General features: G+C 41.9%; 1 long non-coding RNA gene across 4 annotated transcripts; it reads left to right on the plus strand.

Moving 5' to 3' along the window:
- Window positions 1-5,305: 5,305 nt before the first annotated feature.
- LOC120100556 (uncharacterized) lies at window positions 5,306-26,469 on the plus strand. Of its 4 annotated transcripts, XR_010064063.1 has the most exons (4): window positions 5,306-5,359; window positions 13,338-13,390; window positions 21,262-21,437; window positions 24,523-26,469. It is a non-coding gene; the product is annotated as an uncharacterized LOC120100556 (long non-coding RNA). The 4 variants fall into 4 exon arrangements; XR_010064062.1 differs by lacking the exon at window positions 24,523-26,469 and having other exon boundaries at window positions 21,262-21,535; XR_005500388.2 differs by lacking the exons at window positions 5,306-5,359; window positions 13,338-13,390 and adding an exon at window positions 18,807-18,981.
- The last annotated feature ends 219 nt before the right edge of the window (window positions 26,470-26,688 follow it).

Genomic DNA, 26,688 nt, shown 5'->3' on the forward strand with positions numbered 1-26,688 from the left:
GGGGTGTATGATTTATTGATCTATGATCCAGAAATAATGGATAAAGCTTACATTTGGAAAAAGGGTAAAGAATTTTAAAATGCTTAATTTTTAGGTTGAAGAGGTACACTGAACTCAAACAAGATAAATAAAACAAATCCACAGTGTGTTACACTGTGGCGAAACTTAGTGCGCACAAATCACAAGAAAAATCTCCGTAAAGAAGCAGAGAAAATGTAGGATTTATAAAGCAATAAGCTGGTAACATATTTCTTATCAACAATACACAGGGAAAAAAGAACAGAGTTGAATAACCACAAGACTGAAGGAACTAACAAGAACCCTACAGTTTTACCCCATGAAATCCTATCAGTAATTCAGCGGAGAAGCAAAAATTTTTTAAAAAAAGACATTTTGAAGGAAGTACTGACAAAATTCAGAAGCCCGTGTCATCAGCTAGAAGTGCCGGCAAGCTTTGGAAAGAAACCAATCAGAATGGTGGAACTGGGTGACGTAGTGAGCAAAAAGCCCTACTGTGAGCAGCTCAAATGTGCTTTAATAATAACATCGATTAATTTCAAGCTCTTAAATAAGACAAACCTACAATTAACACTAAGCTGAGTGTACTAAATGCTTAAAAAGCAACACAAACGAATGAACAAACAAAACCGAGATACATAATTTTCAAGCCCCCCCCCCCAAAAAAAAGACAAAAGCTAATTTAAAAAAAAAAGTCTAAATCCAAAAGGTTAAAAACAAAACAAAAGGAAAAGACTGAGCAGGAAAAACACAAACAGAGGAATAAATTAAAATACATCAGAAATCTTATCAAATGCAGGTGGATTAACTCTTCCCTTTAAAAGACATGAACTATCATGAGGTTTAACCAGTGTTTAAAAACAAATCCCAGTGTGTTTGCCACCCTCCTATTATTATGACAAAACTCCCAGATTATCAACTTGAAGGAAGGGAAGGGTTAATTTAGTTCACAGTTTCAGTCCCTGATTGGTCTGCTCCATTACACTGGGGCCTGTGGCAAGGCAGTATATCCTGGTGGGAATCTATGACATAGAAATTGTTTACCTAAAGGTGCTTAGCATTAACTGGGATGGCTACCACACACACTCGTACACACACACACACACACACACACACACACACACACACACACACACACCCTAGAGGCTCAGGGAACATCACACAATAGGTTGGAAAGAATACAAGAGTCAAAGATGGGGAGAGGCTGCAAAACGATGTCTTCTAGACATGGCCATCAACTCTCCTGAACTTGGGGCAGCCAAAGACTTGCATGGAATGGGTCCATCAGATTCATGCGGGTGAGGGAGGGACCCATGAGGCCCCCCACCCCTCTCAGAGAGACTGCTTTCAACTAACTTTGGGAGAAGGGTACCCCTTTCCTCAGTAGTGGAGCCACATATAGATTACCTTTGCTCACCAAATAATTTCCTACCCACACTAAGTCAAGTACACAGAAAAAAAATATGAAGGAGGAAGGGCGAATGACTAAGAAGGATGCCGGGGGGAGAGAGAAGGAGAGTCGTGAGGAGAACGGGAGATGGAAATGACCAAGATTCATTCTATAAATGTGTGAAACTATCAAACAATACAAATGGAAAAATAGGCAAAAAGAAAAGAAACTGTTTACTTCCTAGCAATGACTAGTGAGACAGAGCAGGAGAGCAAGTGACACACACACACACACACACACACACACACACACACACACACACACACATATATATATATATGAATTATATATAGCAAGCAAGTGATATATATGAATTATATATAACAGATACTATACAATATATAAAAATAACATAATATATAGCATATAACATATTAAATATAATATATTTAGAAAGAGAACTAATCTTAATGATTATGCCACTACCCAATAGCCTCGCTGGCTGGCAACTAAAGCTTTAAGACAGGAGCCTTTGGGGCCCATTTAATATATAAATCAAATAGTAGTTATAAGCTATTTGAAAGAATTACATCTAAAACTTCACAACATAAAAAAGGACAGAATTAGGGAACAGTGAATGGTGGGACCCATATGGAAAATTAGAAGTCCAGTTAATGGTGGGACCCAGATGACGGAAGATGAGAACTGAGTCCTGTAAGTTGTCCAAGCATGAATACGCAAATACATGAAGAAATATATAAATACATGAAATATAAAAATTGAGCTATAAATGGCAAAAAAACCTCTGAGAAAGATTTATAGTTAAGTATGTATCTATGTTTTACCTTCTTTTATGAACTAAAAGTCTGTCCATTTTTCTCCTAAAAATTAGTTTGCAATCATGCTATTGAGATTAAACTTTAAGGGGAAATATAGGTATGAAATAAGCAATTATGCTCTGATAAAAGGAAAAAAAGCCCTAGTTTCAAAAACCAAATTTAGACTTGTATGCATCTAACAGAATCTCATGAAGTACAAATTCAGCAGAGTTCCAAGGAAGCTCTAATAAGTTGTAAAGTTTAATTCTTTTTTCGAGTTTTCCAAGTATACTGGTTAATCAATCACATGCAAGAGAAAATAACAAGCATTAATGTGCTAATAAGCACTGGTGTGTCAGCCTCACCAGGCATTCACCTGTCTGACCTTGCTTCTTCACAGCCTACACAGACTGGCCTATGGGAGGCACAGACTGACCTGTAGGTAGCCCTCACTTATATGTCATTCTTATCTCTATGCAAAAAAAAAAAAGAGCTCTCTGATAAAATGGACAATTGAACTAAGACATGAAGAGCCAAGAAATCCCCGTGAGGATTCAGGAGGGAACGGGAGCCATCTCTTTCCAGATAAGAGGGACAACTTCTCCCCTGAGAGACAGGGAGGAATGTGGGTGGATACAGAGAGGTTGTGGGGCAGAATACTGATTTGGATTGGACTGTGAGTAACCTGGAGACTATCAACTTGAAGAGCCCTGAATAGCTGTTGGCCTTGTCCACCATATGGCCTCAACAACTAAGACAGGCACACAGTGGTTGTTAGACATATTGATGAGCTGCTGAGTACTGCTGTGTGGTAGAGAGCAGGAGACAGTAACACAGAGCACACAAGCAAGCAAGCAAGCAAGCAAGCAAGCAATCAGAGAGTGACAGGGCTTCGCAAGTGAGCTGAACACCGATTGCCTTAAGTCAAGTTTTGGTGGTGGGTTCAGAAGGAGTGTGTGTGCGTGCTTGGCAGTGCATGCACAGGTTATAAAGCACGATCCTTGAGGGAGAAATTCTAGCAGGCGCCCTCACCGAGCATTTCGTACACATCATTTTACAACCAAAGGGGAAGAAAACACCCTGCGTCCTGCAGCCCTCATAGGCACCTTCACCACACGGGAGCACGGATGTTCATGCAATGGTGAAATGTCAAGAGGCAGCATATGGAGGTTAGAGAACCCTGGAGAGGTGCAGAAAGCCAATTGGAGTTTGGGGTTTCAAGCTTCAGCAATGCCTCTACCTCACATACAGATGGGGGTTAACATCCACCAACCCCCTTTCTTAACAAGCCCCCTTGAGTCATCCACACTTGCCTTGACACCTCCTACTTCCAGATCACAGAGTTTCTGCAGACTTCAGCAGTTAAACAGAAGTTGATACCTTCCTTTTAAATAAATCCAAACACCCTGCAGAACATTGGGAAACACCTTTGTCTTGGCCATACTGCACAAAAAAAAATTTTTTTTTCTGGTAATGACATTTCCCCCAGGTCCCTGCACGCACCAATTTTTACTGCTCAGCTTCTAAAGGAAGCACTGATTTTATCTCATCAGAGGGAAGGTCATTGTGGACTGTAATGTGTTGGAGGTATAGGTTCCAAAACATTTTCCTCCTTCCTCAGAACCAGAAAGATCCAGCTATTTCCCTGCAACACCCAACATTTTATAAAGTCGTGATGCTTCCCTTGACAGCATACCCTAGCCCTAATTTAGAATAAGGTGTTACAGGCATTGGCAGACCTAGGAGAAGTTGCTACTTCTGATTCACACACACGGTTGTCATTGATTTCTCATTAGAAGCCGTAAGAAAGACACATTAGGCCATCCCTGTTACCAACAGCCAGCTCTGTGTCTCATAAACTCATATTAGTATTTGATTAGCGGCTGAACGCTTTTCCTGGGTATTACCAGTTTCAGCACAGGATCGATCTGGCCAACTAGTATTGTATTAGTCAAAATCTAATAATGAATATCAGAGACCTACCCAAATCCAAATGGCTCAAGGAAACAAAGAACACAATTTTCTCCCTGTGCCTAACGTGTTCACAAATTACATCACCACTGTGCCTTTATCCAGATGTGGTCTACATGAACTTCAGATTCAAACCATATTTGGACTCCCCACTCCAGTAAGAAGAGCAGGAGCCACTCTTCTCTCCCCACCCACAGCATCCCTGGAAGTATTGCTTCTCTGGCACCTACTCTCCCCAGACTACTCACTAGGTCCAAGGGTTTCAATGGTTTTGTTGGTCTCACCCCTGTCTCCACGATGGGAATGCCAGGCTACATGACTGACAGATATCCCCAAAGGCGAAAGATACCTGGTAGTTGAAACAAGCCACACTTCTCTTTCAGATACACGCCAATGCCAGAGACCTCTAGCTGAATAAACTCTCACATTACTGGGTTAGGCAGGGGACTAACACCTTCGGATTGTCTCTTCTAGTATTTCTAACTTGGTATTGTGTGAGGTTGAAGAGCATGCGTGTAAAGCACAATTTCCGCTTCTTGGCTGGGTTCCCATATCCATCTCTGTCCCCAGCTCACAGTATAGGAGACACAGCTGATCAGTGCTGTTCTCTTCCTTCCATCCACAGCTCTTGGAGCCGACGAGCCCTCATAACCCCTCTCACCCTCTTTAACCTGTGCTGAGTTTCTGCCCCATTCTTGGTCTCTGACTCTCTAGTGCACAAACATGTACTAATGTCTCCTCCCCGCCCTAGCCAATGTGACCAGTCAGTGCCAGGAAACAGATAGCTGTTGAGACAGAATTTTGTATGCAAAGGGTTTCTCGTGGACTGATGCTGTGAAGTAAAAAGGAGGAAATAAAGTTGGGCAGGGAGAACCTCAGATTGACACAGTGTGGGCAAACCATCTGTTGTTCTAACAGAAGCTATTCCATCGAGAGTTCCAACCAGAGGTGGGTGAAAAGGTGGGAGTAGCTAGGCCCTCCCACCATCATTTCCTTTCATCATTGGCTGGGAAACATACAGGGGAAAACATGGCTTCAGGTCCTATTGCTGACTCAGACCCTGGCTGAGGGTGTTCGAGCATGGTGTGACCTTGGCTCAAAGGCCAAGGTGATCCCGAAAGAACAGCTGCAGGATACAGCCTGTGGAGATCTTCAAGGCTGGGTAGGTGGTCTTCCTTAGAGAGGGATCTGTGTGTTTTCTTGCAACATCTGACCTATCTCCTAAAGCCTCAGAGAACAGAACATTTCTAGAAACTCAGTGTCTGATACCGATTAAGGTAGGTGCGTGCAGGGGACTCAGCTCTCAAGCTATGTAACAATAAGTAGGCATCATGCTATTGGCTGCTGATGGTGAAACTTAAACATTGAAGGAAGGGTCCCTTCGGCTCTGCCAAGTGTATTCTCTCCTTTCTGGTACTTTTTAGGTATAATCTTGATATTTTTCCTGATGCTGTCCACCTAAAACATGGAATATTAGAGCCCGACTGTCAGCTGAGTGATGAGGAACACTGCTGTGTGGTGCAATTAACCGTAATTACTAATTATAGTACAGGAAAACCACTGCCATTTTATAGTTTAAGAAACTTGAGTTTTCAGTAAAAAAAAAATTAATGAAGTTACATAATAATCATCAATCAGCAAATGATGCTCTCATGGTTTCCAAACTTTTTAACTCTTCATTTGGTTAGCTTTTATTTTGAAACAGGATCTCACTATACGTACCTGACTGGACTCTACCTCCGGACCCTCCTGTTTTAGCCTCTTAAACTGCTGACGTTACAGGCATGTGATGTCACACCAATTACTCTGTCTTCTCTCCGTTGACCCCTTAAGACAACATGTAAGATGTTGTTCATCTAATATATTTTAAAATTTGTTCTTAATTGTTTGAACTTCTGGTGTCTTTTTTTTTCCTGAATTGAAGCACTTCCTCCTGGTGTAGGGTGGGTAGCTCCTAAGATTCAAGAAGCTGAACTGGAAAGATAGACCAGGTGGTAAAGTGTTTCCTGTACAAACACGTAGAACTGATTTTTAACCTCCCAGTTCTCACGAAGAGAGCCAGGCATGACAATGTGAACCGTTAAGCTGTAAAGTAGGCAAGAGAAGGTGGATCCCTGAAGCTCAATGCCTAGACGGCCTAGTCAAGTCGGTGAGCTCCATGTCCTAGGTAAAGAGTCTCTTGTAAATAAGCAAGGTAAATGGTTATAATGGCCACTCTTGGTTGTCAAGCTTACTATACCCAGAATGAACTGCAGTCCAGAAATGGAGGGCACACTTGTGAAAGGTCTTTCTGCTTGGATTGAAGTAGCCTAATCCACGTCTAGTCTGTGCCTTTGAGGGAGAAAGACATACACCTTTGATCTGGATCTTAAGGTGGGAAAAGGTATGCCTTCATCTGGAGCCTAAGGTTGGAAGGCACAAGCCTTTAATTATAGTCATGAGGCAGGAAGACACTCACCCTTTATACAAAACTGGAGGCAGGAGGATATACCTGTAATAGGGTCCATGCTTCTGCTGAATGCCTATATAAGGGCATGGAGAAGGAAGCTTTTGCTCTTCACCTGCTTGCTCTTGCCTTGCCAACACATCCATTCCTTTACTGGCATTGAAGCCCATTTCCTCAGGATTCCAGCACATACAGAAGGCCAGCCGAGACATCCAGCATTATCGACTGAGCACCTACTGGACTCTTGGACTTTCTACTCATAGCTAACCATTATTGGATTATTGGACTGGTATATATACATATACATACATATATATATATCTCACATATAGCATATATAGCACATATAGCACATATATCACATACATCACATATATCACATATATCACATATCACACATATCACATGTATCACATATATCATATACATCATATTACATATCATATATATAGTATATATACCATTGGTAAATGTCCACCCAAGGTTTATCTCTGCTTGTATTCTCTCTCTCGCTCTCAACGCATACACACGTGGATAGGGGGGAGAAGCTACTGAAACTTAGGAGGCACAGGAAGTTCAGAAAATCTACAAGACTCCCTGGGGTTATGTCAGGGTACAACTGTGTGGGGGGAGAAGAGGCACTTAAGCAGAGATGCGAGCTACATAGGGCACATTAGTAATGAAGCTTTGGGAGTCATGATCCTTCCTGGGTTGAGCTCTTTGGCAATGCAGTTGAGTCACTCATATTCCCGTAAGTGCTCACAACTCACTGGCTTATCGAGTTAGGCTTGGCATCGTGCTTTGATGTATCTCCAGTCCCCTCTGTAGGGTGAGCGGATTTTTCTGCCTCCCCAGGGAAACTGTGAACATCTGCCTGTTCTTTATGCTTCATTATCTGGAATGACCCAAAGGGCGTGAAGAAGTGGAAGTTTAAGTCTCTAACAAACTTGGTGCAGGAGTTAGCAAAAAAAAAAAAAAAGCAATGCAAAGCAAGCAATTTTATAAGAATATTTAATATGCACAGGCTAATTTGTTAGATAATTTTTTTTCTAAGTTTTGAAGAGTCTACCTCCAGCTCTCCTCTCTGCCAAGCAGCATCATGGCTTCACTTGATGTGCGCCGTGACATTGAACGGTTCTGAATGCCTAGTTGACCTAAAGTATCTGATCCTTAGTTAGTTATTCACACCACACCCTCTCTGCCTCTGCAAGAAGTTAATATACATACAAAGATAGTAAGGTTCAAGCCTACTCCCTAAAACAAGCCAGAATTACTACGGGGACCATATCAAAAGCCTCACTCACACACAGTGTGACCTTAGCTACTTTTACTTGTATATATTTAATAGAGGCTGACAGGCTTCTTTATGCATAAGCTCTGTTCAAGGCACCATGCTTCCCCTATCCAGGGAAAAGCAGATGGTGAGCAAAGCTCTTGGGCTGAGGGTAGGGGTGCCTGAGTTAGATATTCCGAGCTGTCATGGGGGTTGAGAATGTATCTGTTCAGCCGCATTGATTATTGCTTTATTATCATCCAGCTCATTGTCTTGGCCAAACTTGTGTATTCCTGACACCAGTGCCCACAGCCTGAAATGCTTAGCTGCTTGCTATAAAACAAACATGCCTCAGGAACTGGAGATGTGCTCTGAAAGCCAATGTCAGGCCTGCATGATGCATAGATTATTGGTAAGACAAAAAAAGGCATGGTATGTTGTTTTTTGGTTGGTTGGGCCCCACCTCGCCCCCCGCCATAGACCTGTATTGATCAGACTGAAGAATCAATGAATATATTTCCAGGTCATCTAATATTAAAAGTCACCTTGACGAACTAGAATACGAAGATCTGAGGCTCCCTAGCAAGGTGACCCTGAGGCAATTGGTATAGGTTGTGATTGGGTAGTTAGAGTAGAGTATAGGGGTGGGTGGCTTGCGTATCAGGTCCCACTGTGCCTTCAGTTCAGGGCTCTGAGCAGTCAGTATGAGCCACAGCTGATCCCTGACAACCTGGCTCCTCTCTGGGTCCCTGTGGCTCAGTCGCTGCTGGGTTTCCCTCCATCAAACTCTCTATCTGTATATATGGTGCATGCATACGTAGAACTCAGTTTGCTCTTAGGAAAAACTTACTTATAATTTTATTGCAAAAAACATACAGAAAACACCATAAAGCAAACATAGCTTAAGGAACAATTACAGAGAACCCCTTACTATATCCATCATGCAGACTAAATTTGCCAGTGACCCCCAATGGACCCAAGTCACAGCTCACCCGACCTCTGTAGAAGTTTCTTTCTTGTGTTTATGATTGATTTCACCCAATATGTTCATTAAAAATATAAATATGATTAAGATTATAATTTAAGCCTGCTAATATTTAAAAGAATATCTATTAATTATCCTTTGAGCCATAGCTGCCCTTGACCCATTTCTTCTCCCTACAGAGATGTAGAACTGATCAGATACAGAACTCTGGAGAAACGATGTTGTCAGTGGCCACTTGACTGGGTTGAATATGTCAATGGTGTGGTCCAGCCTGAACTTCTGCCTTGAGATAGCTGGTTGGCTTTTCGTGGGTATATTTCCCAAAATATCTTTTCTCTCTCACTTGCCCACAACATAGGCAGTCTCCTCCAAGGTGCAACTTGGCCTCTTCAAACGCATTACTCCTTTTCTACTTCTGGTGTTTGTTTGTTTGTTTGTTTGTTTGTTTGCCAGCTTATCTCACAGGACCAAATTTCTCATCTTCCTCACCTAGAAAACAGCAAATGGATCCACAAGATCCAATTCAAATGTCAACTGTCACTTGTCAGTTTGGTGTTATCTACACACATCCTCTAAAAGCTAATGTCCCCCAAGTGCCTACTATGCTTTCATCTTGAGTCTCACACTTCCTGCATTAAGAAAGAATTGCCGAGATTCATGGGGTCTCCCTGCCACCCTCTGTCCTCTTCCCATTCCTTTTCCTGAGCACTGGTAACCTTATCTTCAGCACCTGGTACATGGATGTTCTAATTGCCGTTCTGTTGCTGTGATGAAACTAAAAGCAATTAAGGGGAGAAAAGGTCTCTATTTGGTTTACACTTCCAGGTCCCAGTCCATCACTGAGGGAAAGCACAGCAAGAGCTCAATAGAAAAAGTGAGGCAGAAATAATGAATGAATTCTGCTTGGTGGCTCACTCATTGGCTCACCCTTAGCTGCCTTTCATACACTATCTAACCCACCTGCCTAGGGATGGTAACACCCACAGTGGACTGGGCCTTCCTACATCAATTAATAATCAAGACAGTTCTCCACATTTGTCCTCCTGGGCCAATTGATCTAAGCAACTCCTCAAATAAGGCTTTCCTCTCAGATGACTTAAGACTATGTCAAGTTGGAATTAAAGCTAACTAGGATGCTGGGTAATGACCTCTACCCTGCCTTATGAGTAATGCGAACATTCCTTCTACTCCACAATCCCTGGGTGCTCATAGGTGGCATCCCTCCTGGGTGGCCTACTTTCATGGCACCTTCAGGGTTAACTCTTCTCTTTTGTAGTCTGCTTCAAAATGGAAATAATTCTTTTCTGGTGCAGTCCCCTCTTCTTTTCTTAAAAATTTGTAGTCAGTCCTGAGGTCAGCCTGGAACTTGACATTCAAAGAGAACAGGAAATGCTACCCTGGCCCCTTCTCCTTCACAGATAACAGCTGGATTACTTTTCTAGTGTTACGTTGCCTTGCTTTAGAAGTCCCAAATTATACCCACCCAGAATCACATACCCCAAGCAGTGAGGACTGTACCCTCTTCCTCCATTCTGTCAAACTCTCACCGTTCAAAACTAGCTTCAAAATCAGTTTATAAGAATGTCCCCTGATCACTTTGACCCAATTCTCTCAAGCCCTCTCCCCGAGCAGCCTTCATTAGTTGTGTACCTGGAGATTTCCTTCCATTCAAACACTCTTGGAATGTTAGTGTGAGCATCTGCTCGTTCTTTTCATGTGCATTTTCTCAGGACAAAGGTCTGGTCTGGCAGTTCCTTTGAATCCTTTCCACAGCAGCAGTTCAGACAGACCCAATAAATGTCACTGGCTGAAAAATGCAGGAGAGTGTAAATGTACCTGCACCCTTGTAATTTTTTAGCACCAGAGTTGAAGGACCTAGCCTGGGCACATTCTCAGCAAAGTGCCTGGGCCTCTCTCCCTGCACAGGGCTTCTTTTGTTCTTGCTACCCTGCCGAAGTGTGCTGCTGTGCCAACTCTTTAAATAAATACTGAGCAAGTTGTGACTTTGGAAAGAAGGGTTTCAGAGTGGAATTTAAAGCACTAGATGTGATTAAGTACACTTTGGATTTGCTGTAGATATTTATGTTTATCGTAAATAAATTACTATCAAATCAATGGTCTTGCAGTTCTTTGAATCCTTTCCACGATGGCAGTTCACATACAGATCCAATAAATGTCACCAGCTGAAAAATGCATTCGAGTGTGAGGGTACATCACCACTGCTTGGGGCATGTAATTCTGGGTGGGTACAATTTTTTTAATCAACCTATAGAATTTCACTAATTTTTCCAATGGGACCCTGTGACACAATGCCAGTTTCTCTGAAGCAGGGAGCCCTAATAACACTGTGCTAAGACAAGTTTGTATAATTTAACTTTTTACTATGTTTTATATTCTAAAGAGGTTTTTCTCTTTTTCAGATCCTGGATTTATGTCTTTGATAGTTTAGGAGACATTTTGATACTTTTCTGAAGATGAAAGATACTTGTTCAAATCTTTAAATGTGTCCCAAAGAAATTTAAAAATTCTTTGGAGAGAAAGCAAGACATAGTTAACTCTGGTTGGCTATTCGTCCACCCAAAGACAAATATTCTCTCTCTCTTCCTTTCTCTCTCTCTCTCTCTCTCTCTCTCTCTCTCTCTCCCTCTCTCTCTGTTTTCTGTGTGTGTATGTGTGTGCATCTATGTGCAGCTGTGTGTCTTAGTGATTGTGTCTGTCTTTGTGTGTGTGTGTGTGTGTGTGTTGTGTGTGTGTGTAAAAGAAAATGTTCTCATTGTACTTAACAAGTTAAAGGGTTAGGGCGTACGCCTTACTAGCAAGCAGGAGAAAGACATCACACATTCCATAAAAGGAATAATAAGAAGTTACTTGAGGTTTTTGTTCATATTTCTTTAGCAGATAAATTAGAATGGATTTTAGATAAATTACAGAGAAGAACCTAAGATTTGGCTTCTTGTTTCTCCACACTCTTGGGTTTCCTCAAGTCATTTATCTGTGCTCTTTCTGGTGTTTTGTTTTTTAATATAGACACTTAGAGCTATAAATTGTCTTCAGGACTACTTTTAATATGTCCCAGGAGTTTGTGTTTTCATTTTCATATACTTTCCAGGAATTTCTTTCTTTGTTGATTTCTTCTTTGACTGAAACACTGTTCAGTCATGAATGTATTGTTTGAGCCCTGTGAGTTCCTGTAATTACAAGAGATTCTTTTGCTGTCGATTTTAAGCTTTGCTGCACTGTGCTTCTGAGAAGCTACACAGAGTCACTTCAGTTCTCCTGTATTTGTTGAAAGGATGCAATATTCTGTAGATATCTGATAGGCCCATCGATGTATGATATCCTTTAATTACAATATTTTGCTGTTGGTTTTTTGTTCAGAAGATCTGTCTACTGGAAGATGTAGGATGTGGAAATTGCCTGCTATTACTGAGTTGTGGTTAATCTTTGTCTTGAACCTCAGTAGTACACATCTTATGAAATTGGGTATACCAGCGTTTGATGCGAATATGTTTAGGACAATAATGTCTTATTGGTGAGCTGTTCCTGTGTTCAGAACAAAATGTCCTTCATCTCCTATAACTAATTTCAGCTAGAAGTCTATCCCTTTAGATATTCAAATAGCAATGCCTGCTCGTTTCCTGGTATCATTTGCTTAGAATATTTTTTCCACCACCATTCTAAGGTGGTGCCTATTCTTGAAGGTAAGATGAATTTGTACACAACACAAAATGGATTTTGTTGGTGTTTTTTTTAAATCCAGCCATCTATCTATTATTTTTATTTTGATTTACGTTAGTAGTTTGCCTGCATGTAGTCTATGTGAGAGTACCAGATCTCCTGGAACTGGAATTACAAACAGTTGTGAGCTGTCACATGGGTGCTGGGAATTGAACCTAGGACCTCTGAAAGAGCAGCCACTTAACCAGAGCTTAACTGCTGAGCCATCTCTCCAGCCCCAGGACTTTGTTCCTTTTCTTCGTATTTTTTTTTTACCACTTTAGAAATGAAATCATTTAATATCTTACAGGAAGTTGATTACTATCCAAAGAACTAAATAGAATATGAAACAGAAATGCAAGCTTGATGTTGTGGTGGAAACTAACTGGAACATTCAAAACAAATGAACAACCCAAGAAAAACATGTGTATGAAATAAAGGTTTACACTTTCTAACAAAACATTGCGATGAGAAGGAATGAGAGAGACAGAAGATATCCAATTATATTGTTCAGTTTTAAGTAGTACATGATTTAGAAATGTGTTAAATTTTAAATCTTGGAGCCCATGTGACTTCAGCATTCACTCTCATTTTTGTCATTGTTTATTATTAAAAGTAAGGGTATGCATGAAGAAGAGAAATGCCAAAATTAAATTACTACCACATACGAATATATAATTAAATTTTTTACCCTGGTTTCCATTTTCTTTGTTTTTCAGAATGGCATTCTCTAATAGAATCCAATGAAGATTCTAGAAATACTAGGCTGTATGTAAGTTTTATTTATTTGTTTGCTTGTTTGTTTGTTTTAGTTCATTTCTCACCATTCAGTGTATTTATGCCTTGGAGGACTATATCAGGTTATACAGTGTTAATGTATTTTATTATTATGTTTCTTATGAGCTATTTTTCTTCTCATTTTTATTAAAAATTTATTTATCACTGAAATTTTATTTAAATTTAAACATAAAAATAATTTTTGAAAATGAACAATTATTGCATAAAACTTCTCTGAGAGGTCTTTCCTTCTATGGTTAGTTTCTTCAAATCATGTTTCTTTGACTGAGTTAAAAATACAGAGACCTTGCTGGGCCTCATGGGATAAGACTGTTATCTCAGCCCTTTGGAGACAGGGGAGGACCTTAGCTTCCTCTTCAAAGTTTTACGAAATGTTCTCAACTTTAAGTTCAATGCTAGCCTGGTCCATGAGTGAGTCCCAGGACAGCCAGGGCGACACAGAGAAACCCAGCCTGAAAACCCAAAACCTACCAACCTACCTACATATATGTACGTACATATATGTACACTCAGTATATGTACACTGAGCACCAATGTTTCTGGTATTATGTATCTATTTTATTTTTAATTTCAAAATTTGTGGACATTGATACCATATTGTGTATTAGTTACTCTTCTCTCTGCTGTACCTGGCTGAAGAAATTTAAAGAAGGAGGGAAAGGGGGGGCTGGGGATTTAGCTCAGTGGTAGAGCGCTTACCTAGGAAGCACAAGGCCCTGGGTTCGGTCCCCAGCTCCGGGGGGGAAAAAAAAAAAGAAGGAGGGAAGGAAGAAAGAAAGGAGGGAGGGAAGGAAGGAAGGAAGGAGGGAAGGAAGGAAGGAAGGAAGGATTTCTTTTGGTTTAGAATTTGGCTCACTCTAGCAGGAAACACGGAGGCAGGAAGCTGACACTCCTGGCTGACTTCATCTGTAGGCAAGAAGCAATAAGCGCCAGAGATTAACCACCCTTTGCATTTTGTTTTCTTTTTCCCCCTTGAGAAACTGAGGATGTAATTTTTATTGACGTTGTCTTACCATGTGAAGTTTGGTAACATTCGCTATTGACTTTTATCTCAGAATTCTCGACAAAAGCTTTAACTTTCATCTTAAAGATCATATGACTAGGTGGCGTACGCCTTAAATCCCAACACCTGGGAGGCAGGGGAAGGTGGATCTCTGTGAGTTCAAGGCCAGCATGGACTACAAAGTGAGTTCTAGGACAGCCAGGACTACACAGAGAATCCCTATCACAAAAATAAAAGCAAGCAAACAAACAAACAAAAAAATAAAGTGCACGACTACAATCCCAAATTTTCTGGGGAGGGGGGCTCCTGGGAGCCTGCGAGGGTGACCCTAGCTGAGATTCCTAACCCCACCCCCACCACCCATCGATATGGAGACTGAAGAGGACTTTGTTTCTTAAACCACTCAACTAACCTGTATGCTTTGATTGGGGAATTGTGGCCATTAGTATTGTTGAAGGCTATTGTTGAAAAGTGTGTTCATGACTACCGTTCTGTTGCTTTCTTGCTATTTGTGCTTTCAGTCTTGTTTTGTGTTTCAGTAACCATCACAGCTTCCTTTGTTTCCTTCCTGTACTCGTCTATGCCCAGTTCTGTCTTCAGGGTGAAGTATCTACTATTCTATGTGGGACTGGTTTGGTGGACAGGAATTCCTTTGACCTGTTTATATCCTGAGAAATTTTAACTATGACAAACGGTTTTTCTAATTTTTATTTTAATACATTTTTAAATAAAAAAATAAAATTACATTACTGTCTCCTTTCTCTCTCCTCACCCCCAACTCCTTCCTCCCCTCACAAATGCAAAGCCGTTTCCTTTGATTATTATCTCCATGTACAACTATACGTGTGTCTGTCTGCCCAGATGTAAAGACACAACCTGCTGTTTCTGTTGTTTGTATGTGTTCCAGCCCGACCACTCTGTCTCGGATAACCAATTGGTCTCTCCCTCTCCCGACAATCACCAGTATGGCAGCCTTCGTGGCCGGGTAAAATAGTCCAGGTTGACCTCTGTTGTCTTTTAGAACTCGAAGTACATTGCTCCAGGCCCTTCAGGCTTTTAAAGTTTCCATCGAGAAGTCAGTGGTTATTCTGATGGGTTTTCCTTTAGATGTGACTTTCTGTTTTCCTCTTGCAGGTTTCAGTGCCCTCTCTCTTTGTTCCGTGCACGCTGTATTTTAAGTTGAGTACACCGTGGGAAGTCCCTCCTACTCTGTCCATCTGATGTTCTGTATACTTCCTTCGTCTGTACACTTTTGTTTTTTTTCTTAATTCAGCAACATTTCTTATATGACCTTGTTGGAGATCTGGTCTATGTCATTAACCTAGGATTCTTATTTTTCTATGCCTATAATTCATAGATCTGTTTGTTATCATGGCATAGTTTTTTTATGAGTTTTTAAAGCTCATTACATTCATTGTTTGGTGGTACAATTCCTCTACCTTTCTCTTTGGGTCCTGATTCTACCTTCTACTTGATCCTGTCTACCTGTAAGGGTTCCCCTTGGGTTTTCTGGTTGATTTGTTGAGGTGTTCGATTTCATCTTCATTTGATTTTGCGTTTTTCTGTCAGTCTTTCTGTTTCTTTACTGTATTTGGTTTCAAACGCTGAGTCGTCTCCGTCGCTCCATTCATACGTTCGTGTTTTCTTGGTCTTCACTTGAGAATTTATTCCTAAGTTCACTGAGCTTCACATCCTTTTCAGTCTCCTTGGATTCTTTCCAAGGTTGTAATTGTTTAATTCTGTATCCTGTGCTCTGTCTAGGTAATTCTCAATGGAGAACATTTCTAGAGGACCGGTGGAGTGAGGTAGAGATGACGTGGCCCTAGCCCTTCAGGTAGCTTGTATTTTTCGTGATGTGACCTGGGCATGTGAACTTTTTTCCCTTGGTTGTCTGTCTGATTCGAGATTCTAGCTTGCCCCTGTTGCATGGAGTGTTGCTTCTGTTCTTGCTGTTGCCCAAGCTAGGTTGGTTCTAGTTTACGTATAAAGAGTCATCAACCTTTCAGTCAGTCAGTGTTGAATTTCATTCAAAGAGTCAAAGGTGATTCCAACGCACAGAGAAAGCTTGTGCGTGTGACTCCTGGCTATTTCTACATGGGCTGGTACAAAAGCTGTCCTGCCCAAGGTAGGCTTCAATGTGTGCAGATCGGGACAGGTGGAGGAGATCTGAGTCATTTACCAGGCCCGCCTGGTATGCAGGTTGCACAACCTGAACCAAGCCTGGGAGTGTGAGGATGCCACCGGCAAGCAGAGATCTGAGACACTCGCCTGGCTGGATAGTGCAAGGCTGTGAGAACCCAGCTGAGACAGAGAGCACGGGAACAGTACAAACGGGCGGGCGAGGAGCAGGGCTTTTCCAGAGCTGGTGTGCAAGCTGTGCTCTGAACTAGGCTTGTGAGTAGACGTTCAGGCGGGCAATGCATCTGGGGAACTCACTAGACCGAGCTGACGAACGGGCTCAGCAGCCCAGCTGGACCGTAGAGAATGAGGAGGGTCTCAAGTGCTCAGGGGGCTGGGCTGGTGAGAAAGCTCCATAAAGCAAGAATGTGGAAATACATAACCGCACAGGCGCTTAGACGCACGAGCTCTGCTGTGAAAACGTTGGTAACTTAAGAATCCTCCAAGAAAGTGCAAACCACCGACCACTTAAAGGATCGAAGGTTTCAGAAAGAAACGGGACACACCTGTAAGCAAGGTTGTAGGGAATTTGCTGGAAGCATTGATCACCATAGATTACTTTTGGGTTTCTCCAATCAGGCTGTGCGGTCCTTGCTGTTCCGTACATCCATGGATGGGCGCAACATAGGAGTCCAGGGAATCTTTGCTTAGTTGTGTTTTTAAATGGATTCTCCGCTGTTGCTGTTTTCTGACTATCGTGCCCCAACATGATTAGAAATGGGGTCTTTGATTTATTTAACATGAAAGATTCTATAATTACGACTGTGTAGATGTATAATAGTAAGCCAATTAGAGCTCCCCTGTGCTGCTTTGCCGTTTACTTAAATTTCCGCAATTTTTTTTCCTACTGTTTAAACTTCTCTGCAACAAGTTCTCCATACTTTTTACATTAAGTCAGATCCCTGCCCCCTTGGTCACACACCATCTATTTCTTGGTCTAGTCTGATCCCAGTTTCATCCCGGGAGCCCTGCCCTCTAGCACCCGAGGTCCTTGGTTGTAACCCTGTACCCTCCCTGGGCTGACTCAACACTCTTCTTCACTCCAGCTCCGGATCTCTTCTTGTGTAACGATTTCCTTTAAAGTTGAAACATTCCCCACTGGAGCGAGGTGTGACTCTTAAAACCCAGGAAACTATTGAAGTTCATGGAAGTCGCAAAACTCACAGGGTCCCCTCCTGAAGGTTAGAAACCCAGTGAAATTGCAGTGGAGGGGGAGGGGAGTGCGGACTCTTCTGTGGAACTGCCTGTAGGTTGGGAAGGAAACCCCAAAATTCAACTTCCAAGATTAGCCACCCACACACCTTTGGTCAGTGCCACATTTCAGTCACCCAGGTAAGTAACCCTAGTAAACTTAGTTTGTGCCAGAGAGCATCTTCCAGGGGTTCTTAGAGAAACCATACATGCTATGTAATGTGATGCAAGAATGTAAAACGGATTATTCTACCCACACACTCGATTGATAACTTGGCTGAGTTAAGAATCTGGGTTTGGGGGCTGGGGATTTAGCTCAGTGGTAGAGCACTTACCTAGGAAGCGCAAGGCCCTGGGTTCGGTCCCCAGCTCCGAAAAAAAGAACCAAAAAAAAAAAAAAAAAAAAAAAAGAATCTGGGTTTGGAATTGGCTTTTTCTCGGGTTTTGTAGCTATGGCCCACTGCTTCCAGCCTTCCGTGGGGTGCCGGTGCTAGGTCTCTTTGATGCCCAATCTTTTGTATGTGCCCTGCTTTCCCTCTCTGTGATACACATTAACATGGGTCTTTTTTGAAATTCTTCTTTTTGTGCCGAGTGCCCAAATCCTTTATGTCTGGAGATGTGAGGCTTCAGTCCTGGGAATTGTTACACACTTTCTTTAATAATTCCCTCCCCATTTTATCTTTGTAAAATGCTTAGATCCTCAACTCAACTCTAATTTTCTCATTTTCTTCCTCTTATTTTCCGACTCTTTTCCCCCCACGGCTTTTCTAGGAGATTTCCTCAATTTCATCTCCAGAATGTTCTTCAGAAGCCTTCATTTCTGCTGTGATTTTTCTTTTTTCAATTCCCAACATACTTACGGCTCCTTCTGTTTCAGGGTTGCAATATCTCTCTGCGGATTTTAATTAAGAGGAGCCTCAGAGTTTCGCGTCTCCTTGTCTGTTTCCTCGGGGTTCCTCTCCTCTGTTTGTGGATATTGGCCTCTGTTTCTCACACACATGACTGTTCATAAGTAAGGAAAAGATGCTCAAATGCTGACGGAAAACTGCGGGTGTTGCCGAGAGGAGAACGAACGGCACTGTCAGAATGTGTATAGAGATCTTCTAAGGAGTTCTTTAGGGAACCCCAGGGAAGAATCTTCCACTTGTCTGCCTCAGCAGACGTAAACACAGCTCCTGGCATCTAGGGAGGAGGTGAGGATGTGCGCCCACCCCCTATCCATCCCTCTCTCCCTCTCCTTCCCCCCTCTTCTTCCCCTCCTCCCCCCCCCACCCCCCCCCCCGTTCCTCCTCCCAGGAAGGCTCTGGGTTCTGTGTTTTCTGTCATGACTGCCTAGGGCACTGAAGGGTCCTTCTCAGGTGTTGGAACACAGAGGCACAGTTGTGAGGAATGAGGAAAGGTCTTTCTGACTCCACCCTTTCCGCAGCACCAATGTTGCGCCATCCTGGGGAGAACCGAGTGATGTGGCCAGCCCAGTTTTCTGTAGGATTTCATCCTCTTTCAGAATCCCAGGCTGAGAGAGGCACAGATGCTCAGACACTGCCCTATTTTCAGCAACGGCCCTCACCCTTGCCCCCAGTGGTCCTGAGGCCATGGATGGTCTGCAGGGTTGCAGGCTAGACCTTCTGTAGACACTAGAGTTGGGGCCTCCGACTCTGTTCATGTTACTCTTGTCTATCTGCTTTAAATCGTCGTGAGATATATGTTGTCTCCAACCCTCTGCTCTTTGGGTTCCCACGTTTAAAGCATTTCTTTTTCCTTACAGCTATTACACTTAGACGTGTAAGAGAGATAATGTACCGATATGCCAAGGGCCCAGGCAGCCCGAGGATGAGATAAATAACTACCACTAGTCAGGTAGATTATCTACCAAGATACCGAGGAGACTAAAAGAGGTGCTAAGAGTGACTACAATTATATAAGCGCTACACACACCAGCCATTTAAACAGGCCAAATGTGGAGCTGTATGCCTATAGTCCCAGCACTCAGAAGGCAGTCAAGAGATTAAAGCACGCCTGGGCTATATACAGTGAAAGCCTGTCAATAAAACAAATTGCAACCATGACAGTAGTAGACCTAGCCATTCAGTCTATTTTCAAATGTACAACCTTCTAGAAAATGTAAATCAGTATAAATAGGTACATTAAATTTCTCGAAAATCCTTCACACTGATAATCTGAAATTAAAAAAAAGTATCAGGATTCCTGGTTCATATTCCTGCATTTTGAGGTATACTTCAATTTAATTTCTAACAATATGACTGCTGTTTGCCTGGCCAGTGTGTGCTCACAGTGTACTTGATATAATTATGCTTTGTTCTTTCATACCATTTAATAATATTTTCAATATTGAATATACACTCACTAAATTCGAAACTGCTGGACCTTTTCACTGACTTTTCCCAAAAGGCTGTGGCCCCTCATGTTTGGAAATCGACTCTTACAGGGCTGGGCTTTGTGTGGTGCTCAGCACAAACCTTTCGACCTGGAAGACATTCTCAAGTCTACCTTTGTAAAGTACGATGTATGACTAGCCAAGCCCTGCATTTTCACAAGCTGCCTCTCCGTCTTTATTTGAAGTAAATATTTTTGGCAATCTCATAGGCTAAAATATCAAATATTTTATTACTAAGTACTCAATTAAGTATCAAAATATTTTATTATTAAGTGTCAAATATTTTATTATTATTTAAGGTTTTTAAAAATGTAATCAAAATATAAAGAACCCCTTCACGAGAGTAAGGCAATACAACACTAGGTCACTTGCACAGATTTGTAAATTAGTTCTCCCAAAGGTCCCAGATTTTTGTAAATTCTAATTAATTTTACATATTTAACTTCCAGTGTGCATGAGAAAAAACAAGTTCAAGTATCTTGGTGTATCTGACCTTGGCTTTGTACAAAGCACTCATATGCCTCTCTCATTGTACACATACATAAAAATATCTGTGAAAACATTATTCAGCCCTGGAGATAGCAGCCTGGGTCTCACCCATGCTGGACAAACACTCCATGACTGGGCTGCACTATAACCTCTCTACATTATTTTATCTTGAGAAAGACTCACTAATTTTCTAGGACTCCCCTTGTACTTCCTGTCTTAGTAGGGTGTTTATTGCTGCGATGAAACACCGGGACCTTAAACAAAAGTTGTGGGGGGAAGAGTTTATTCAGCTTACACTTCTATACTGCTGTTCATCACCATAGAAAGTCAGGACAGGAACTCAAACAGGGCAGGAACCTGGAGGTAGGAGCTGACGGAGAGGCCATGGAGGGATGCTGCTTACTGGCTTGCTTCTCCTGGCTTGCTCAGCTTGCTTTCTTATAGAACCCAGGACCACCAGCCCAGGGTCGGCACCACCCACAATGGGCCCTCCTACCGTTGATCACTAATTGAGAAAATGCCTTACAGATGACTCTCATGTAGACCTTCTGACAATTGAGGCTCCTTCTACTGCTTCTGTTGTAACCAGGAAACTTCATCTGGAGTGTTAACCTTCTGAACTGGACTTCGTTCTCAGGCTGGAGCAATGGTGCAGTGTTGACACATGCTGCTCTTCTAGAAGACCAAGGTTAGATTCCCAGCACCCACGTGGCAGCTCACAACCATCTGTAGCTCCTGTTCCAGGGGATCCAGTGTCCTCCACAGGTACCACATGCACGTCATGCAGAGATAAGCAAGCAAGCACAGTACCCATACACAGAATTGTTAAAAATCAAAATAAAATCGCATCCATGTCAAAAGCATTTAGTGCTATTTATCTTTTTTAGGAGATCCCAAAAGCTTTATGTGGCTTGAATTTGCTTTTTGTTTTGTTTGTTTTGTTTGTTTGTTTTTGTTTTTTTAATAGAATCACCATTTGTATTAGATTGGCTACTTTGTCATCTGAAATACCCAGTGTCAAGATATAAGACAGACATCAGGTACCCAAAAGAATCTTTCTTCATCAAGCATTTTATTTTGGGGCTGGGGGTGGGAGTGGAGCACACGCAGAGATTTTTAGGAAAAGAATGTGGTTATTAACTGAGAACAATGTCTTTTCATTTTAAAAAGTCATACTTCTGAGCATAAGACATTTTGTGCATGGTACATACTAAAGAGGATCTCTGTCACAATCTTAGAATGGTTACTTTTTAAAGTAGATGTTTAGAAAGAAATATTGAGAGTTCTTTAAGAAATATACAACTCCCAGGTGCAAATAATCAGGAATGTCACTAAGGCCCTCCCTCCCTCCCCCTCCTCCTCCCTCCCTCCCTCCCTGTCTCTTTCCCTCCCTCCCTCCCCCACGCCCGCCCTCCCTCCCTCCCTCCCTATCTCTCTCTCTCTCTCTCTCTCTCTCTCTCTCTCTCTCTGCATGTGCATGTGTGTGTCTGAGCTCTCTCTGTCTCTGCCTCTCTCTTCTCCCCCCTCCTTCCCTCTCTCTTTGCTGAGGTTACATATCCACCATTATTTTCTTCAGACATTAAAGAATCCAGTTATGACATGTTTTTTAGCAGTACCTTTCAAAGGCTTGTGGTTGAGGGAAAGCATGAGTGACAGTACTCCAAAAGACTGCTCTATAACCGTAATGAAAATAACTGTCAAAATTATCAAATTCAGTTTTTTTTAAATAGTTAAAAGGTAACTTAAAACATTTGCAACCTAGGAGTGTTAACTCCTGAAACAGAGCTAGTCTCACTAACATCAATGAGCCTAATGGCCTCTCAACTTACCCTAGTCCAACCTTCTGCCCACAGCTCAAAACTACCCTTCAAGGTAACACCCCACACTCCCCACACCTTAGCAGAAGAGGAGAGTGGGGAACAGACATCAGAAAGCTTGTCTTTACCTCACTGACCTAAAACTTAAGCTGATACAGGATAAGGACTCTTTAATAAAAAACAAGGGCTGGAGAGATGACTCAGAGGCTGCTCTTCCAGAGGTCCTGAGTTCAATTCCCAGCAACCACATTGTGGCTCACAACCATCTGTAATGGGATCCAATGCCCTCTTCTGGTGTGCATGAAGACAGTGACAGTGTACTCACATACATAAAATAAATAAATAAATCTTTAAAAAAAACCCAGAACCATGGGCAAATGATTTACTTCTTGCTGTCTAAGATAAAATTTAATATTTAGTTGAATGACAGATAAGCCAAAAATCTCATGAGAAAAGTCATGGCATGGGATGTTGTGGCTATCAAATGGGAGTGCATGCTTTGCCAGCTCTGAGACACTTCTCAGAATCTAGGAGATTACACCTGTTTCCAAGACTGCGTTGGTCCTCAGGGAAGACCCAAGTGGCTTTCAAACCACTGACGGGCCTTAAATGAAGACCAAGGCAGAGTCACAGACTCCCAAACTGTTGAAATTATGTACTGACACATAAACAGAACTCTGGAAGACTGAAGGATTGTTTGCTTGTTTGATCGCTTGTTTTTTTTTTTCTTCCAAACATTAAACATAATGTTTAATTATTAACTAAACACTGAACTTATGGGGGCCTAGCGATCTTGGAATTTTAAAACAAACATGTGAAGGAAAAGAATTAGAGAAAATTACTTCTTTATTTCAAAACTTATTGCAAATTTATAATGATCAAGATAAAAAATAGTGACAAGAAAATATATGTAGAACCCCATTGGACAGACTTGAGAAAGCTCACATAAAAGCAGAGAATTTATTTTGACAAGGCTGCCAAGACAACTCATGGGAGAAAGAATAGTCTTCTTCAATTGATGCCAGACAACTGGATGGGAATGAATGCAGCAGAAGCCTTACCTCATACCAACTATAACAAGTGGAAAAGCTACAATTATAGGACTTTCAGAGAAACATAGGTATAAGTCTTCATGTCCTTAGATTAGGCAATGCTTGCAAAAACATGGCACCAAAGGCACAAGCAAAAAGAAACTAAAGAAAAAAAATTATAAATTGAATTTAAAAAATTAAAAAGATTGACACTTCAAAGACTAGTACCAAAAGAGGAGAGGGCAACTCACAGTATAGCAGAAAGCATTACAGATCTGGTACAGTTTAGGACTTTTGTTTGCTGTTTTTAATTTTGTTTTTTATTAAAATATGTTTATTATACAAAATAGGTTTCATCATGGCATTTTACATGCAAACATCTTTTATCATGTTCACCACTCGTGTTCCTGTTTTCTTTTTTCCCACTCAATCTTTTTCTTCTTCCTTTCCTCCCTCCCTCCCTCCCTCCCTTCCTTCCTTATTACCCTCTTCCTTATTTCCTTCCTTCCTTCCTTTTGGTAACCCAGTATATTTTATTTAGGTTGCTACAGGATCCTGGAGCTCTGTAGTAGTCAATCACCACTAAAGAAAATTGTCCCCCAGTAACCATTAAATGTTTGTAAATATTCAGGGAGGTTCAGAGCCACAGGAGCCCCTCCCCCTCCCCCTTGAGTATTAGTACAGCTTACAGGGTCTGGGTCTGAGATGGGCAGCTCAAGGAAATGGACATGTCTGATCATACACATGTCCTGTGCAGGAAATTGCAGCTTCTATGAACTGCAATGGTGATGTTACAATGTCATGGATCCCTGCTAGGTCACTCCAGACCCAAAGAGTAGCAGTCCTTTCAATTTTCTCAGTCCCAATCTTCCCTGATTGGGCTCCTTCAGAAGCTTCATGGAGAAGAAACCATTGCATACAGAAAAGTAACTAGACATTGAAATGTTGTCTGTATCTCATTGGGTGGATATATTCAAGCTTATATTTCTATGTATTGTTCAGTTGACAGATTTCCATGGACATTTCCAAGGCCCTTTAGAAGGTACCTTCAGTATGTGAGATGAACTTCGTATTTCAAAACCTGGACAGAAATAAATATTTTGAAATCCATTACACACTAAAGTGGGGTTTTCCGGTATATTTCTTAAAATGGAAGAATTAGATATGTATTATGCCATGCCCCTCCTGAAGCATACTGACATAGGTCACTTCTGAGGGAAGAAATGTCTACCAAATCAGTTGTTTGCATTTCATTGGATCAGGACATGAGGTGAAGGTTCCATCTCAAAGATCAGACTTGGCATTCTACAATCAGGAGCTCCCAGATGTGTCAGCAATGGAGCTTAAAAGCAAACAGGTAATCGTTCCTCTTCAACATTAGAAGGGTTCCCACAGAGCACCATAGTCTTGGTAAAGATTTACATGCAACCCTAGATGCTTGGGATTCGTGGGAGAATTCTCCACAGATAGAGGAAGGCTGCCGAGAAGGCACACTCACCAAGGACATAACCTGAAAATTATGCACAGCCAGCGGTGGGCTGACTTACCAATGGACTGTCAACATCAGGCTGAGAGGGAAGATGAGGAGCCCACACCACTGGTTAAAACCCCTTCCTCAGAAAACTAGGGGATATAAGGATCAAAGTTCTGTGTCCTTAAGAGAGGGGCAGGCATTGAATCCAAACAAAACATTGTTCTCAGTGTTATACAATGGGCAGCTGTAATACTCCCTACAAACGTATTTTTCCAAGATTTCCTGTGTGAGCTGACAAGAGCAGAGCCTAGAGGCCAATGGCTAAGCTCTCTGTGACTGCTGTGGGGGGCTGAGGACACCTCAAAACCAGTACTCCACGGAGAAGGGAGACACTGTCACAACTCTGGTTCTTTTAAAGGTGGAAGAACAATTCCTTTTTTGCTACCAACTATATCGAAGCTGCTCTGTCCTCTATGGTTTTGTTCACAGTCAAATCCTTTTTGGTTCAGAGTCAAAGGCCTAAAACAAAAAAAAATCCCATCTTCTGTGCTTTGAGAAGCCAGTTGTTCTGTCTTACATTAGAAATCTAGGGGCTTAAACCTCTGGAGAGCCTCTGCCTGGACACTTCAGAGTCCAATTTCCAATCAAGCCCACTGGACTTCACACTGTCTCACTCTAGTGTTTACAGCTGTGACTTTAATGAATTGCAGCTAGAGACGCTCATATGCTACAAGTTCCTGTGCTAATGTGGTGCTTCTCCCTCTCAAAGACAGCCCAGGAAGACACTCCCTCTCTCCCCAGTGCCACAGGCTTCAGACTGAAGGAAACAGCCCGTCTTGCAAAAGATGTCTCAGTTCGAAAAGGTGGACCACAGCGGGCATGTACACAAACCGGTGCCATATGTGCACGAGACTGCCTTATTTATGCCTGGACCAGCTGTTCCCATCACCCACATTATATTCACAATCAATCATAGTTTAGCTCTTATTTCCTGATGCGATGCCAATTTAATAAAGAAAACCTGTGCTTCCCTTTCTTCTGCATGACCATGAAAGCTCTCACAACCAGATAAGCTGTCTCCTCTCACAGAGATTCCCCTCGGAATTAATTACTTTGCAATCAAAGTATTCCTGGGCTCATCGTCCCTTTTAAAATCATCGTTGGCACTTCTTCCTAGCAGATTATCCCCCATAATGGAATCAGATTTTTTACTATGATGTCACGGAGACAACCAAAGCAATAAAATCACATGGTATGCCCATTACAAGCTAACCTGGACGATTGCTCCATGCTGGTTTTCAAATGGCACTGTTACCTAATATTATAACTGTGTAACAATATCCTGCTGAGGATTGAGTCTGAGATTGAAATATGGACACATGGGATCATGAAATTCTGCCTTGATTGGAACATACGGCACCCATGTTAGACAGAGGAGTCATAATTACTCATTAAAAAAGTTAATGCTGCATAAAGAATATGTGTGTTATTCTTGTCCGCATGCATGTAGGGGTTAGTGTGTGAGTGCATGTAGGGGTTAGTGTGTGAGTGCATGTAGGGGTTAGTGTGTGAGTGCATGCAGGGGTTAGTGTGTGAGGGCATGTAGGGGTTAGTGTGTGAGTGCATGTAGGGGTTAGTGTGTGAGTGTATGCAGGGATTAGTGTGTGAGTGCATGTAGGGGTTAGTGTGTCAGT

The sequence above is a fragment of the Rattus norvegicus genome, chromosome 2 (assembly GCF_036323735.1).
Source record: "Rattus norvegicus strain BN/NHsdMcwi chromosome 2, GRCr8, whole genome shotgun sequence".
NCBI lineage: Eukaryota > Metazoa > Chordata > Mammalia > Rodentia > Muridae > Rattus > Rattus norvegicus.